The sequence below is a fragment of the Bos indicus genome, chromosome 22 (genome assembly GCF_029378745.1).
Source record: "Bos indicus isolate NIAB-ARS_2022 breed Sahiwal x Tharparkar chromosome 22, NIAB-ARS_B.indTharparkar_mat_pri_1.0, whole genome shotgun sequence".
In the NCBI taxonomy this organism is placed as follows: domain Eukaryota; kingdom Metazoa; phylum Chordata; class Mammalia; order Artiodactyla; family Bovidae; genus Bos; species Bos indicus.
In genome coordinates, this window is record NC_091781.1 from 22,870,216 (window position 1) to 22,886,027 (window position 15,812).

At 41.5% G+C, this 15,812-nt stretch overlaps 2 long non-coding RNA genes across 2 annotated transcripts in view; one reads left to right on the top strand and one right to left on the bottom strand.

Annotated features, from left to right (window-relative positions):
* The window catches only part of LOC139178593 (uncharacterized), a 309,917-nt gene that overhangs the window by 244,901 nt on the left and 49,204 nt on the right, over positions 1-15,812 (top strand). The gene's annotated exons all lie outside the window — the stretch shown is intronic.
* Positions 9,294-15,812, bottom strand: part of LOC139178592 (uncharacterized) — a 91,549-nt gene continuing 85,030 nt past the window's right edge. The window contains exon 5 of the long non-coding RNA XR_011562972.1: positions 9,294-9,587. This is a non-coding gene — a long non-coding RNA (uncharacterized lncRNA). The remainder of the gene's footprint in view (positions 9,588-15,812) is intronic.

Genomic DNA, 15,812 nt, shown 5'->3' on the forward strand with positions numbered 1-15,812 from the left:
ATTGGTTTTGTGTGTTCAATGGAAGTGGATCAATTCCTAGAAAATTAGAAGAAGAAATGGATGTCTTGATGAGTTCAGTTATTTTTAAATGGTAATCAAAGTCTGAACCAATTGCATGTCCAGATGTTTCCACTGGTAGTTCTACCAAACATTCAAGAAAACGTTGATTCTTTGTTATGTAAGTTGTTCAAGGAGAAAAAAAAAAAAAAGAGCAAAAGCTATGCAGATCATTTTGTGGAGCTAGAGTAGTCTTAATTCCAAATATAAAGAGAAGAACAGGAAAAAATTTATAGTAATTATAGGCACATTCTATTTATGAAAATTTGTATAAAATACACTAACTTAATTCAACAGTGTACAAATATATATATTAGTAAACTGGAATCTATCTCAGAAATATAAAGTACTGCTAAACAGTGGAAAACTCATATGATTATGGCAAATGATGTCCCCAAATTTTTTTAAATGGTTTATGCATCTTCAGGATGAATCTGGAAAGTCTCCACCTTGGAGTCTTCCCAGGTAACCCTGGTCTGCATTGCCAGGGTGTTTGGATTACTGAGGATTTGGAGACAATCTGGGTGTGCATTTTTAGAACAGTGGTAGGTTAGTCATTTTGGACACACGTCCAGGAGGATTTTGCAGCAGAGGAAGCAACAGAACATGGAGGGATCTTTAAAACAGTAAAAACAGAGGAAGAAATTATAGGATACATAACATTACCATGTACAGAAATTGAAAATTCATGCACATAGTACAACAAAACACATTTTGTAATAGTGTATCAAATAGAATGCATGCTAAACATTGAAATGTTGAGGGAGGGAAGCATGGTGCATTGAAGGAATTAATGATTCAAGGAAATAGCCCAATCAGAAATCATTTACTATCAGCTGAAGACTATAACTAACTTAACCCCTTTTCAGGGTCTTACGGAAACATGATCTCTTTCACACTCTAAGTAATTCTCTTCACAGACTTTAAAGCTGCTTTCTTTGTTAAATATTTGACAAGACTCATTTTACACTTGGATTGAGTTGTCCATTGTTCAAAACAGTGACTCACAGGTTTTCGTATAAAATACAATAACCAGAGGCATTTTTATAATGCAGATATCAACAGAGTTATTTAATGTTTACTTTGCACAGAAAGGAAATATCTCAAAGTTTAGGTATTTCCCCAAAAGTGCTATTAGCAAAATTGCATGCATTATCTGTCTCCCCTATGCTATAGACATGTATACATACATATACAGTAATATACACGACCCACTTTACTTTGGGCTGGGAAAAACATCCTGTAAACCAGGATTTCTCAATCTTTTTTCATTCTTTCCCATTCCCCCATAGAGTCTTTTTAGACATATTTTCCTAGTCAACACACTATCGTGAAATTTTAATGTAACATATGTACTATATACTCACATACTGTGGCCTTTGGGAGAGTCACTAACTGTTGTAACATCTTAGAATATTTTCAGCCTCCCAAGAACCAGTTTTCACCTTCTTGGGGACAATATCACTCCCACTGAGAATGCATACCATACACTAAAGCCAGTTTTTAAACCAGGATTCAAATCCAGTCTCATAGGAGGTTAAGATTCCAAGAACTATTTCCCCACCTTTCCATCTGAAATCCTTCCTTCATCAATTCATTCTTTTGTGTTCATCATTTTCTATTCTCATCCTGTCTGTTTTCTAAGTAGCAACCATTTTGAAGACACAACGTATTAGGAATACAAAACATCATTTTAAAAATTAAAACACAGGACACCTGCTAAGAGCAGTGTGCTTTGCTGAACATTGGGAAGAATTGAGAGTTGAGTCAGCTGCAGGCTCATCTCTCAGAGGAGTTCAGAACTGGTGGGACTAGAGAAATGGGTACAAAAGAGAGAAGGAAGGTGGATGGGGAGATAATTAGTGTGGGTTGAAACCTCAAAGTGAAAAACTGGAACACTCTGTTATCACCATATCATTAAATTTATTCAGTCTTTCTTCTGGCAAGAGGAGAGAAAAAAAGGACAAAGCAGATAAGTTTGGATAGGAGAGATGTTCATTCATTCATTCATTCATTCATCCAACAAACATTTATTAAGAACGTGCCATTTGCCAGGTCCTGTGTTAGGGGCTGATACAGAGACTCATTGTACGCATTGAGTCTTTCCCTGTGTGCCTGTCCTTCTCCTGGGGAGAGTTAACATTCCAGCGATAATAGCAAAAACTCCTCTGCCGTGTCAGTCACTGCCACACTGGCCCCAGCATCTCCACTCTGGAAACAAGTGTTGTTTCCTGTCTCAGCCTGGGCTGTCAGCAGCACAGTAATGAGTCCAGCACATAGTATAGCAAGCAGCCCAGGCTCCCCTGCGACTGCCTGACAGTGCTTAGAATCATTTGTCACACAGCCGAACAGTGAGCTCCAAGCCTTAGCAAGGTGGCAATTAAGAAAATTCAAGCATATCTTCATTTACCCAGTGGAGTTCTTTATTCTTGACAGTTTGTGAAATTGCAGTGTTAAGTAAAGAATGTTCTTAGCTTATTTGAAAACTCGTTAACTAGAAAATAATGCAGTAAATTTGTACACATAAATGATGTTTATAGTTCTGTGCCACATCTGAAATTTCTTTCTTTTCCTTTTCTTTCTGTCATTCTCTGTTTTATTTTGTTTGCTCTCTGAATTTCAGGAGTTTTGTTGTGTTTTGCTTTTATCTTTGATTTTGAAACCATGTTATGTTTGGTGCTGTGTAAGATAATTCACCTCCTGCATAGTCTGAAAGAGATGGTTATGAAAAGTTTCAACTTTGGGTCTAGGCTTTGCTGAGGAACTTTGCCTTTTAGTATTCCCATAATTGCAACTGATCCATTGTGGGGGTAATCTGCAAAGCCTTTCCAATTAGTTTTGGGATAGAACCTAACATAAAATATTTAAACCAAGGCCTCTATGCCCAAATGTTGTATGTTATTCTTTGTGTAACTGAATTATATTTTGTTCATTTTGTACCAAAAACCTGTTCTCTGAATAAGGACTAGGGCTTAAATCAGCTCTTTTTTTTTAAAATTTCTGGGTGATTGCATCAGTCAGTATAGGCTGATGATGCTGCATTAATGAAAGACCTCACATGACAGCTTACAAAAGCAAGGTTTATTTCTTGTTTCAGTTCAGTTCAGTCACTCAGTCGTGTCTGACTATTTGCAACCCCATTGACTGCAGCACGCCAGGCCTCCCTGTCCATCACCAACTCCTGGAATTTACTCAAACTCATGTCCGTTGAGTCGGTGATGCCATCCAACCATCTCATCCTCTGTTGTCCCCTTCTCCTCCCTCCTTCAATCTTTCCCAGCATCAGGGTCTTTTCTAGTGAGTCAGTTCTTCACATCAGGTATCCAAAAGTATTGGAGTTTCAGCTTCAACATCAATCCTTCCAATGAATATTCAGTACTGATTTCCTTTAGGATGGACTGGTTGGATCTCCTTGCAGTCCAAGGGACTCTCAAGAGTCTTCTCCAACACCACAGTTCAAAAACATCAGTTCTTCAGCACTCAACTTTCTTTATAGTCCAACTCTCACATCCATACATGAGTATTGGAAAAACCATAGCTTTGACTGGACAGACTTTTGTTGGCAAGGTAATGTCTCTGCTTTTTAATATGCTGTCCAGGTTGGTCATAACTTTTCTTCCAAGGAGCAAGCATCTTTTAATTTCATGGCTGCAGTCACCATCTGCAGTGATTTTGGAGCCCAGAAAAATAGTCTCTCACTGTTTCCACTGCTTCCATATCTATTTGCCATGAAGTGATGGGACCAGATGCCATGATCTTAGTTTTCTGAATGTTGAGTTTGAAGCCAACTTTTTCACTCTCCTCTTTCACTTCCATCAAGAGGCTCTTTAGTTCTTGTTTGCATTGTTCCAAATTGGGTGTGGCTCTGCCTTGCTTCATCCTGAATCTGGAACCTAAACTGAATAAACAGTTCCTGTTCAGGATGCTATTTGCTTCATAGAAAGAGGTATAGAACATGATAGAACCACCTGCAAGCTCTTCAAATTTCTGCTGGAAAGTGGCACACACCATTTCTACTCATGTTTCATTGGCCAAAGCAAATAACATGGTGAAATACTATAGCAGAGGAGTGAAGAAATAAAACTGTTCTACAAAAGGCTGCAGCAAAAGTATCTTGAAGAGTAACAATCTAAAAGTAACTATGGAAGGTGTTAGACTTCAGCTTCCTTGTGTAAAAATGGGAAGATGAAAGTGAAAGTAGCTCAGTCATGTCCAACTCTTTGCAACCCCATGAACTGTACAGCCCATGGAATTCTCCAGGCCAGAATACTGGAGTCGGTAGGGATCTTCCCAACTCAAGGATCGAACCCAGGTCTCCTACAGTGCAGGCAGATTCTTTACCAGTTGAGCCACCAGGGAAGCCTAAAATGGAAGGGTAGGATTGGTTATATCTGAAAACCCCTTTCTTCTAATAAAATGAGTGTGTAATATTTGAGAAGCTGGGAAAGGTGCATGTTGGGAAATCCAGTCTGAGATTGGATTGCCTCATAATCTGAGGCATGCTAAATCCTTCCCGACAGAACCTGCCATTGTCGATGGACTAAGGCAGCAGGGAAGATCATATTGCTTCAGGACCTTGGGAACCTGATGACGGGTTTGTAGGTAGTTTGCTTGCTCTACTGTTTTGGTTACCAGCAAAGTGGTCATTGTCCACTTTGTACAATATGAAACAAAGCATACGTTGGATTTCTTGAGGCATAAACAAGCCATATTTGGGCATGTGCTGCAATGAATTTTAGCACATCTGTTTAACGACCCTGCATGTGAACTCAGAGTCAGGGCAGTCAGTGACTCTGGGCAGCGCCTAGGGCCCGGGTTTCTCAACCTTGGCGGTGTTGTCACTGGGCAATTCTGTGTCCTGAAGTAAAGTGAAGTGGTAGTCGCACAGTCGTATCTGGTTCTTTGCGACCCCATGGACTATAGCCTGCCAGACTCCTTTGTCCATGGGATTCTCCAGGCAAGAATACTGGAGTGGGTTGCCATTTCCTCTGTGCCCTAGGGGCTCACTTATGTGTTGTAGAATAAATATGTGGCAGCTTCTCTGGTTTATACCTGCTAGATGCCAGTAGCATCCATGCCCCAAGTTGGGACAACCAAGAATGGCCCTGCCGTTGTCAGATGTCCCCTTGGGGACAGGGTCGCCTTGGGTTGAGAAGCACTGATCTGGAGGATGTGAGTTTTGAGCCACTTGAACCAGCTGACTGTGGCTCCAGCACACTGCCTGTGCCTCGCAGTAATGAGTCTCTGTGTACTTCATGCTTAAAAGTGTTCAAGGATAATCAAGTCTGGCTCTCCCAGGTTAGTAATTACCTCAGCTGTTATTAATTTTTCAAATCAACCCAGTCAAATGAGTCATTTTTATCTCAATCCCTCCGCCATGGATGATTGATTCCGCTCCCATATTATTTCTAATTTCATGTAATGTCAGATTACAATAAAGAAGTGTTCAATGCAAGTCTTATGTAAGAGTCATTACAAATAGGTTTATTCCTCAGCTCTAAATAGGAATGGGTGAAGGGTTTTATATCACTTTATTGAAATAAATGTCTCACCAGAAGTAAAATGCTTGAGCACTCCCCAAATTGATAGAACAATATGAAAATCCCAAATAAGTCAATACGAGGGCCTAATCATTTTTAAATATGCTAACAATCATATTTATGATTTGCTTTAATTTACGATGTACAAATTAGAGCACCAGTTCATTGGAAAGCACCCTAAGTGTTAGATATAATTCTTCTCACTGGAATGCCTGGACTGTGTTTGTTGGATTTCTGTGGTATTTGCTCCTATTTGAAAATATGTCAAGAGTTCCCTGCTGATCTTGGGGACAAACCTTGGCAGATACAAAGTAGTGCAAAAGGAATGGGCTTTTAGCCTAGCGAGTATTTGAATCCCTGGCAATAAATGAGGCCTGCGGATGGCGTAGCCCCTTACTCGGCTTCCTTGGGGTCCTCCCCGCTGCTGTGTGCCAGGAGAGCAGTGGGGAACTGGAATGCTGCCTTGCTCATCGTGTGATTCCACTGCAGCATGACTGTCATAAGCTAGTCAGGGAGAGACAGTGGTAGCACCTGGGGGAGTCAGGGGTGGGCGAAGAGGTGAGGAGACCGTTGACTGCACCACCGGGCAGCGTCCAACTCCAGGGACAGGGATCGAGGTTCTCTTCAAGATCAGAAGTGGTCTTTCCCAGAAACTGTGCATTGGTTTTAAGGGCTGAGCCAACAGTTAAGCACTAGGATTCACTATGTTGAAAAAGCCATGATGAGGTGTTTTTCTTAGTCACCACGTGACCACAGTCCTCACCTGGCACAACTACACGGTCGTATAGAGCGTGGATTCTGTAACCAGACTGTATTGGTTCAAATCTTGGTTCTGTCTGTTACTGGCTTGTCATCTTGGGCCAATTACTTAACATCTCTGTGTCTCAATTTCTCCCTCTGAGAAAAAGAGGATAAAGTAATAAAGCTTTCCTTAAGTTTTGTAAGGATTAGATCAAATTGTGTCATTTGTCTAAAATCGTAAGTGCTATGTGATGTTGACAAGAATATCTGTAATCTCTATTTTTTTTAAAAGGTAAGCTTCTGCTAAGATCCTTCTAAATAGAGTTTCCAGATTTAATCAATGAAAATGCAGGATGGTGTGGTGAATTTTAATTTCAGTGCCCTAAATTATAATCTTTTAGTGTAAGTTTGTTCCATGCAATATTTGAGTGTCAGATCAGATCAGTTCAGTTCAGTCTCTCAGTCGTGTCCGACTCTTTGCGACCCCATGAATCGCAGCACACCAGGCCTCCCTGTCCATTACCAACTCCCGGAGTTCACTCAGACTCACGTCCATCGAGTCAGTGATGCCATCCAGCCATCTCATCCTCTGTCGTCCCCTTCTCCTCCTGCCCCCTATCCCTCCCAGCATCAGAGTCTTTTCCAATAAGTCAACTCTTCGAATGAGGTGGCCAAAGTCCTGGAGTTTCAGCTTTAGCATCATTCCTTCCAAAGAAATCCCAGGGCTTATCTCCTTCAGAATGGACTGGTTGTATCTCCTTGCAGTCCAAGGGACTCTCAAGAGTGTTCTCCAACACCACAGTTACTTTCACTAAAAAAAAAAAAAAAAAAAAAAGAACAACTACTACTGCTATTGTTTGTCAGGCACCAATTCTTAAGAGAGTGTTCTAGTCACTTCACTGGTACTCTGGATGGTGTAAAATGATATATTCTTCAATCATGCCTCATAATGCTTTTTTCTGGCCCTCATTTATAAACAGCCTCCTTCCATCCTTACTAAAAAAACATGCAATTCTTCAAATACTCCAGAATACAGGCATAGTCCCTACCTTCTAGAAAATCTCATGGTAAGGCTCAGTTCTTCGAATAAGCTTTTTCTTATTAATTCCATCTAGCTCATTCTCTCTCTGCAATTTTTATTCTATTTGTTGTATCAATTAGCAGACAGTTAAATGTTTTCTTGAAAAGTTTTCTTGTAACTTCCATGGACTTCCAATGTTTTGTTTTACAACATGAAGCAAGAACTGTCCTATAAATATAAATTTGGATATTCTCCAATTTCACAGACACTGAGTGTTCCAAGGGCTGATGAATAGGGCACACGCGTATGCTGACACAAATGCCCATCAGTTCAGTGCCTCCTAATTTGTTCATGTTTAAGTTACAGTGGCCTGAAAGGCTTTGAATAAAGTGGCAGAATGCAGATGATCAATCAAATTGCAACCCTTTAAGAAGGAAGGATTGAGATGAATTTTTTTCACATAAACTTATATTTTGCAGAGTCAGATTTGCTTTTGGAAACCAGAAAGATGTCTACAGTTCATAGCTTGACTCCTGGGCACATTATACTGACTTAATGCCCCACCATTTATGGTAAAATTACAGTGTCATTTCCCTAGAGAAGCTGGCAGTAAAATGCATATGTGGATCTCTTAACGCTGTTTCAGTTCATCTTCTGCTCCTTTTCGATAAAGGATCTGTTGAGAAGAATGAAGTGATTTTCCTGTGCTTGTCAAGTGACATTGAAAGATTCTCATATGAAGTAGAATGAATTTTCTCCCTCGCTATTTGTAGACAATGGTATTCAATATCAACATTTTATTTTGGAAAACCGCGCAGTCAAGACACTCATGATTTCACATTATGCCTCCCAGTCTCATGAATGTCAGATCTGAAACTCCTGCCTCACGTTTCTCCCTCTGTTTTAGCACTTTCGAAAATGGTTTCTCTGAGATGTGGGATGACTTCCTAGGGTTTGCACAGCTTGGGAGGAGTATCTGTTTTCCTTCCTTCTTACAGGAACAGGGTGAAGAGAACAGAAACATATGCTAGAGTCTTTGGCATCTTTTAAAGAAAACTCCATAGAAATGGAGGCCTTGTTATTAATAACAGTTTCTGTACTATGCTTGCAGTGGTGTGTGGGCTCGAGATTCACAGTAGCTTCAGTGCAGTGCTGTGGGTGGTTCTTTCTGCCCCTGAGCTAGGTACTGACAGAAAGATAACACAGCACAGCAGGAAGACTCAGGGAGTAGTCTCATAAGGAATGTGGGACAGGCTGGATCACTCAGCACCCTTTCAGTTGTGACAGTGTATGTTTCAAATACGCTTAAGTAGGAAATCCAAGTGTCAGATTCAGGATCCGTGGGCTAAACCCACGTCATCCAGACCATGTGTCTCTGTATCTAGACTCTGCTTTCTTCTCAGATGGGTTCTCTCCATGCAGTGACCAGGTGGTCACCAAAGCCCCCAAGCTCACATCCTTCTCATGATTGCATTTGTTATTTAATTGCTCAGTAGGGTCTGACTCTTTGCAACTCCATGGACTGTAGCTCCCCAGGCTCCTCTGTCCATGGGATTTCCCAGGCAAGAATACTGGAGTGGGTTGCCATTTCCTTCTCCAGGGGATCTTCCTGACTCAGGGATCAAACCTGACTCTCCTGCATTGGCAGGTGGATTCTTTACCACTGAGGCACCAGGGAGGCCCCCATAAATGCTGAGGGAGGCTATTTACTGGTACCACCAGGAGAATTCATACAGGAGTCTCTCAATGACCTAGCATGGTGCAGTTTCATATCTCTTGGTCAATCACAAAAAAGATGAATGGAGTAATCTGATTGGCTAGACTTGGGTCCTAGCCCTGGAGATATGAAATTACTGCCAAGAGCCACACATGCAAAGAAGAAAAGATTGGGGCTTTCCCTAAAAGATGGGACAGTATACAAACCACAGATGTTTTGTCTATTTATTGATTTACTTACACACAGACTCCTATCGCTACTATACTTGTTCTTGATTGTAGCTTAATCCAATCCATGGATTCAGTAGCAGACTCTAGGGTATTTATGGATGGTGCTTAGAGTCAATTTCCCATCTCTCTCAAGATTCTTTAGCTCCATAAAGGTCTGTTTTCCTCCTATAGTCAAATAGTGAGGAAAATCTGTTCTGTGGCTTTTAGTTGAGGTAGTCTTTACATACAATTTGTTTCCAACTGGACAGCTGCAAGATTCCCTTGGTCTTGTGTAGTTGTTTCTGCAAAGGGAAAGGAGGATATAGGATTCATGGAATTAATCCTTAGAGTCAGAAAGCTTGAGACCTAGAATCCCAGCTGGATTATTATTTTTTTTCTAGCTGGATTATTAAAACCTAAAGGGTGCTTTTGTTTTTAAGAGAGTCTTGGAGACCCCTTCATTTATTTATCAAATATTTCTGAGTACACTATGCACCAGGCATGGTTTTGGGCATCAAATTCAGGGAAGGAAATAAGGCAGACTACAGCCTGGTTCTCATTGAGCTTGCATTTTAGTCGAAGGAGGAGAATATTATCACATAAAACAAATCGGAAAATCAGAACGAGGGGATATGAGAGTCCCTGAGAGGGTGACTCTTAAGAGGAAATTGAGGGAAGAACTCTGGGGAGACCAGTCTTGAGCCGGCATTTGAATGACAAGGGGGAGCCACAGGCTCAAAGATTTGGGGAAGGAACATTCCTGGTCAAAGACTCTGAGGTGGGAAGAAGGCTGAGTGATGAGCAATGGAAAGAAGGAGGAAATCAGTTGGCACATCCGAAGCTGTGTCCAAAAGACATCATAGTCCAGTGTGAGGGATCAGGTTTTTGTAATGAGTATAAATGAGAAGGTAGCTTATTTGGAAGGGTGCTTCTTGGTCTGACTTGAGTACAGAAAAGACCATTCCTGCTGTTACAGGAAAACCAGACCATGTATAGCAGTGGTTCTCAAAGTATGGTCCCTAGACCAGCAGCAGCAGCATACCTGGGCACTTGTTACAGACGCAAATTCCCAGACCTGTTCCAAAAACTCCGGGGTGGACCCTGAAGTCTGTGCTCTAATAAGGCCTCAGAGGACACTGACACACAATCAGGTTGAGAACCCCTGATGTTTAGGTGAGAGCCACAGGAGGAAGACTCCTTGGGAAGGACTGCAGCCATCCAGGCAGGGACAACGTAGTTTATCCTAGACCTGGGTGTCAACTGTGTAGATCAAGAAGGACAAATCCAATGCAAACTTGATAGGAAACAATAAGAGTACCTGCTAATGGATTGGAGGCAGGGAGATGAGAGAAAGAGAGATTAATTCCTGAGTTTATGGTTTGAGTTGCTGCCGGACATAACCGTTGCTTCCCCCATGCCGTGGCAGCATAGGCAAAACAACAAGGACATGGATGTCCGCACTGGGAAGGGTGACAGGAGCCACACAGCCCAGTTACATCCTGGCTCTGCGCTTAGTACTTCTGTTTCCACGGTAAAGTCACTTCCACTGAGTCTTAGTTTTCTCCACTGTGAAATAGGGTTATTGATAACCTCCTTCAAAAGCTGAACACTAGAGTAAGCATGGACTTCGTGATCAATTAACCACCCTATACATGGAAATTGTTGCCATTAACGTTGTTCATCCTGGAAGATGCGGGTGATAAGGCAGGACCATGGAGTCACACACTGTTTTTGAAACTCTACTACACAGCCGCCTTTAATGATATCTGTCAATCATCATGATGAATTCCAATTTATAGATAGCTTGTAATTCTAGCAAAATTACAAGGTCTTCTAGCAAAGTCTTCTTTACCTTGAGGGGAATGTGTGATTAATTTCTGTATTTAGAAGATGTTCTTCCACACACAGAAACACACACACATAAGACCCCATGCTAAATGTTCAGTGGTGGTGGTGGTTTAGTTGTTCAGTCATGTCCAACCCTCTAGACCCATGGACTGTAGCCTGCCAGACTCCTCTGTCCATGGAATTTCCCAGGCAAGAGTACTGCAGTCAGTTGCCATTTCCTTCTCCAGGGGATCTTCTCGACCCATGGATCAAACCCAGGTCTCTTGCATTGCAGGTGGATTCTTTAAGGACTGAGCCACCTGGGTAGCTCCAAACATTGGTAGAACACAAAAATATGTAAAAAATACCTGCTATTCTTGGAGAGCTTACAATCTAATAAAAGATTAAGTGTATATGGAATAACAGAAAGAACATAATCACATTCTATACCATTCAGAAAGATAAAGACTTCCAAAGGCCACCCCGTCCTCCTTAAAACTTGCTTAGAATTTGTAATGTGTTACCAGTGCACCAGAAGTCCTAGTTGGAGTCCATACTCTAACTTCCATTTGAGAAAGAGAATCTGAAACATCACAAGTCTCAAAAGAGAATAAACAATGAGGAACCTCTTTCAAAACCTAAAGATGAGCAGATCTAGCTGTGAATTTTGAAAGAGAAGTAGAAAAGTACCTTCTGTGCACCCCAGACCATTGTGTTAATTATAATCTCAGGCAGTTTTCTAGACCGTAATATCAAAAGAAAGCTAAGGCAGGTCTGAAACCATGCTGTACAGAAGCAGTCCATGCTTGACAAATTTATCTTAGATTTACCCAAGTCTGGCAGTGAACACTCTGAACTGTGCTGGGACTGTTTTCTATTAATTAATTGCACCTGGTGAGTAGGTGGATTATGGCCAAAATCTTAAGGGCAGTTGGAAGGCAAGGAGGATATAACGACCTTTGAGAAATGAGATTGTGCAGGCTTCTTGCTTGTGAAGGACGCAACACTGCATGAATCACGTAGCAGCTGGAGTTTCTGTAGAGAATCCAGGGACCCCTAGCAAGCCAAGAGCATGCTCATTACCTCCTGCTTTGAACATCACCTTAAAATGGGTATATAAATGTCGTTATCCTTTGCAATGAAAGAAACTTTGCAGCTTTTTGCTCTGTCTGTTGCTGTCTTTCCATGAATCGTGTCCATTGCAACAAGCCACATAGATGGCTTTGGAGCAGTTGTAAACGGAAGGAGTTATTGCAGCAACCAACCACTAGGCCTGACCAAACTTGTTTTCCTTTGTTAAAGGGCTGCCAGAGCAGAAGATAAATGTAGAGGAAGCACTGTATTGAAGTTCTAGAAAAGCATTGACTAGTTATTTCATCATGTGAATAACTGTCCATCACCTGTCCATCACCAACTCCTGGAGCCTACTCAAACTCATGTCCATCGCGTCAGTGATGCCATCAAATCCATCTCACCCTCTGTTGTCCCCTTTTCCTCCCACCTTCAATCTTTCCCATCCTCAGGGTCTTTTCCAGTGAGTCAGTTCTTCACATCAGGTGGCCAAAGTATTGGAGTTTCAGCTTCAACATCAGTCCTTCCAGTGAACATTCAGGACTGATTTGCTTTAGGATGTACTGGTTGGATCTCCTTGCAGTCCAAGGGACTCTCAAGAGTCTTCTCCAATACCACAGTTCAAAAGCATCAATTCTTTTGTGCTCAGCTTTCATTATGGTCAAACTCTCACATCCATACATGACTACTGGATAAACTACAGCCTTGACTAGACGGACCTTTGTTGACAAAGTAATGTCTCTGCTTTTTAATATGCTGTCTAGGTTGGTCATAGCTTTTCTTCCAAGGAGCAAACGTCTTTTAATTTCATGGCTGCAGTCACCATCTGCAGTGATTTTGGAGCCCCCCAAAATAAAGTCTGCCACTGTTTGCATTGTTTCCCCACCTATTTGCCATGAAGTGATGGGACCAGATGCCATGATCTTAGTTTTCTGAATGTGGAGTTTTAAGCCAACTTTTTCACTCTCCTTTTTCACTTTCTTCAGGAGGCTCTTTAGTTCTTCTTCACTTTCTGCCATAAGGGTGGTGTCATCTGCATATCTGAGGTTATTGATATTTCTCTCGGCAGTCTCGATTCCAGCTTGTGCTTAATTTAGCCCAGCATTTCTCATGATGTACGCTACATATAAGTTAAATAAGCAGGGTGACAATATACAGCCTTGACATACTCCTTTCCTTTTTTGGAACCAGTCTGTTGTTCCATGGCCATTCTAACTATTGCTTCCTGACCTGTATACAGATTTCTCAGGAGGCAGGTCAGGTGGTCTGGTATTCCCATCTCTTTAAGAATGTTCCACAGTTTGTTGTGATCCACACAGTCAAAGGCTTTGGTGTAGTCAATAAAGCAAAAATAGATGTTTTTCTGGAACTCTCTTGCTTTTTCCATGATTCAGCAGATGTTGGCAATTTGATGTCTGGTTCCTTTGCTTTTTGTAAACCCAGCTTGAACATCTAGAAGCTCACAATACACGTACTATTGAAGCCTGGCTTGGAGAATTTTGAGCATTACTTTGCTAGCGTGTGAGATGAGTGCAACTGTGGGTAGTTTGAGCATTCTTTGGCATTGCCTTTCTTTGGGACTGGAATGAAAAATGACCTTTTCCATTCCTGTGGCCACTGCTGAGTTTTCCAAATTAGCTGGCATATTAAATGTAGCACTTTCACAGCATCATCTTATAGGATTTGAAATAGCTGAACTGGAATTCCATCACCTCCACTAGCTTTGTTTGTAGTGATGCTTCCTAAGGCCCACTTGACTTTGCATTCCAGAATGTCTGGGTCTAGGTAAATGATCACACCATCCATCGTGGTCATCTGGGTCATGAAGATCTTTTTTGTACAGTTCTTCTGTATATTCTTGCCACCTTTTGTTAATATCTTCTGCTTCTATTAGGTCCATACCATTTCTGTCGTTTATTGTGCCCAACTTTGCATGAAATGTTCCCTTGGTATCTCTAATTTTCTTGAAGAGATCTCTAGTCTTTCCCAGTTGATTGTTTCCTCTATTTTTTGTATTGATCACTGAGGAAGGTTTTTGTATGTCTCCTTGCTATTCTTTGGAACTCGACATTCAAATGGGTAAATATTTCCTTTTCTCCTTTGCCTTCTCCACACATACTCACAAAATCAAAATGCAAATATAGACAGAGACAAAAAGCTTGCAGTAGAGAACAGAACACATTGAGAGCTTCCTGAAGTTGTTGAAAAGCCAGTGCGTTTGGGTGCAGATGAGTGGACTTTCCCTCATGCCAAGCCTGTGCTTGTGACTTTGCACAAGATGATTTACCCAGTGGCATAGGACAGGAGGGGGCAGTTTCAGGAGACACGCCAACTCAACACCAAGCAAGCAAAAATGAGCAATAGTTGGGTTCTGTGAAATGGGAGGCAGCATCTTGCATAGTAGTTTTACAAGTGAGAAATCAAATAAGATACATCGTGAGGTACTCCAAGCTAGTTCACAGGGAGCCCGAGTCTAAAGACCAAGGGTGCAGCATCAAATGTACAAGAATTGGCAGAAAAGAAGCAAGGTTTGATCAAACAATTGGTCAAGAAACAGACCCAAACACATTTCTTGGTGCCCCAGACAACTTTTAAATTTGTCTGTTTAAAATTTATTTTTATTGAATTATAGCTGAATTACAATGTTGTGTTAATTACTGCTCTGCAGCTAAGTGACTCTGTTATACACATATATATCCAGGCAGGTTTTACCTGGACTCTCTCATGTGGCAGGTCTTTCCAGGGGCACCTTAAAGGTGCTTTAATTGGGGAGGGGATGTCCTGAAGTGAGAACCCAATAGAGGAGTAGAGTGGCTAGTCATCTCAGGTTTTCTGACATTGAGAGACCTTCCTGGGATGTGGACTTTCACTTTTAAAACCAGGATAAGTTGGTCACCCTAATAATAAAGGGACTCAAAACCATGTCACATGAAGACATATTGCATATTTTTTCACTAGAATCATAGTCATAATGTCAGTAATAATAACTAGCAGTTACTGAGCACTTGTCATTTTGGCAAGCTGTCTGTTAAGCACTTAGGTTAGTGTCTTCACTTTAATCTTCACAGCCTTGCTCATAAGGAGGAAAGTGAGGCTTGCGTGTGTACTGTGTGCTCAGTTGTGCCCAGCGCTTTATGATCCCATGAACTGTAGCCCACCAGGTTCCTCTGTCCATGGGATTTCCCAGGCAAGAATCCTGGAGTGGGTTGCCATTTCCTTCTTCAGGGGATCTTCCTGACCAAGGATTGAACCCACGTCTCCTGCTTCTTCTGCATTGACAGTTGGATTCTTTACCACTGTGTCACCTGGGAACCCCAACTGAAGCTTAGAGTGTCTAAATAATTGCCCAAGGATGCTTCTGGTAAGTGGTAGAAGCCTGATTGGAACCTGAGCAGTTGAATTCCAGATCCTGCAGTCTTGAACCTTTCAGAGAATTGGAAAGGATTCCAGTAGCTGCTTCATTATTTGAAGGGATACAATGGGAGAAAGACTGGGCTTATTTTATGAAACTGCATTGTCAGCATGTATGTAAAGTCAGAGAGTGGAAGAGTTCCAAATACCTGAACTTTCCAGAGTGAAACAAGCTTCTCTAGAGGAAAGAATGCCCTGCATTTGGTGGGACTGCTTAG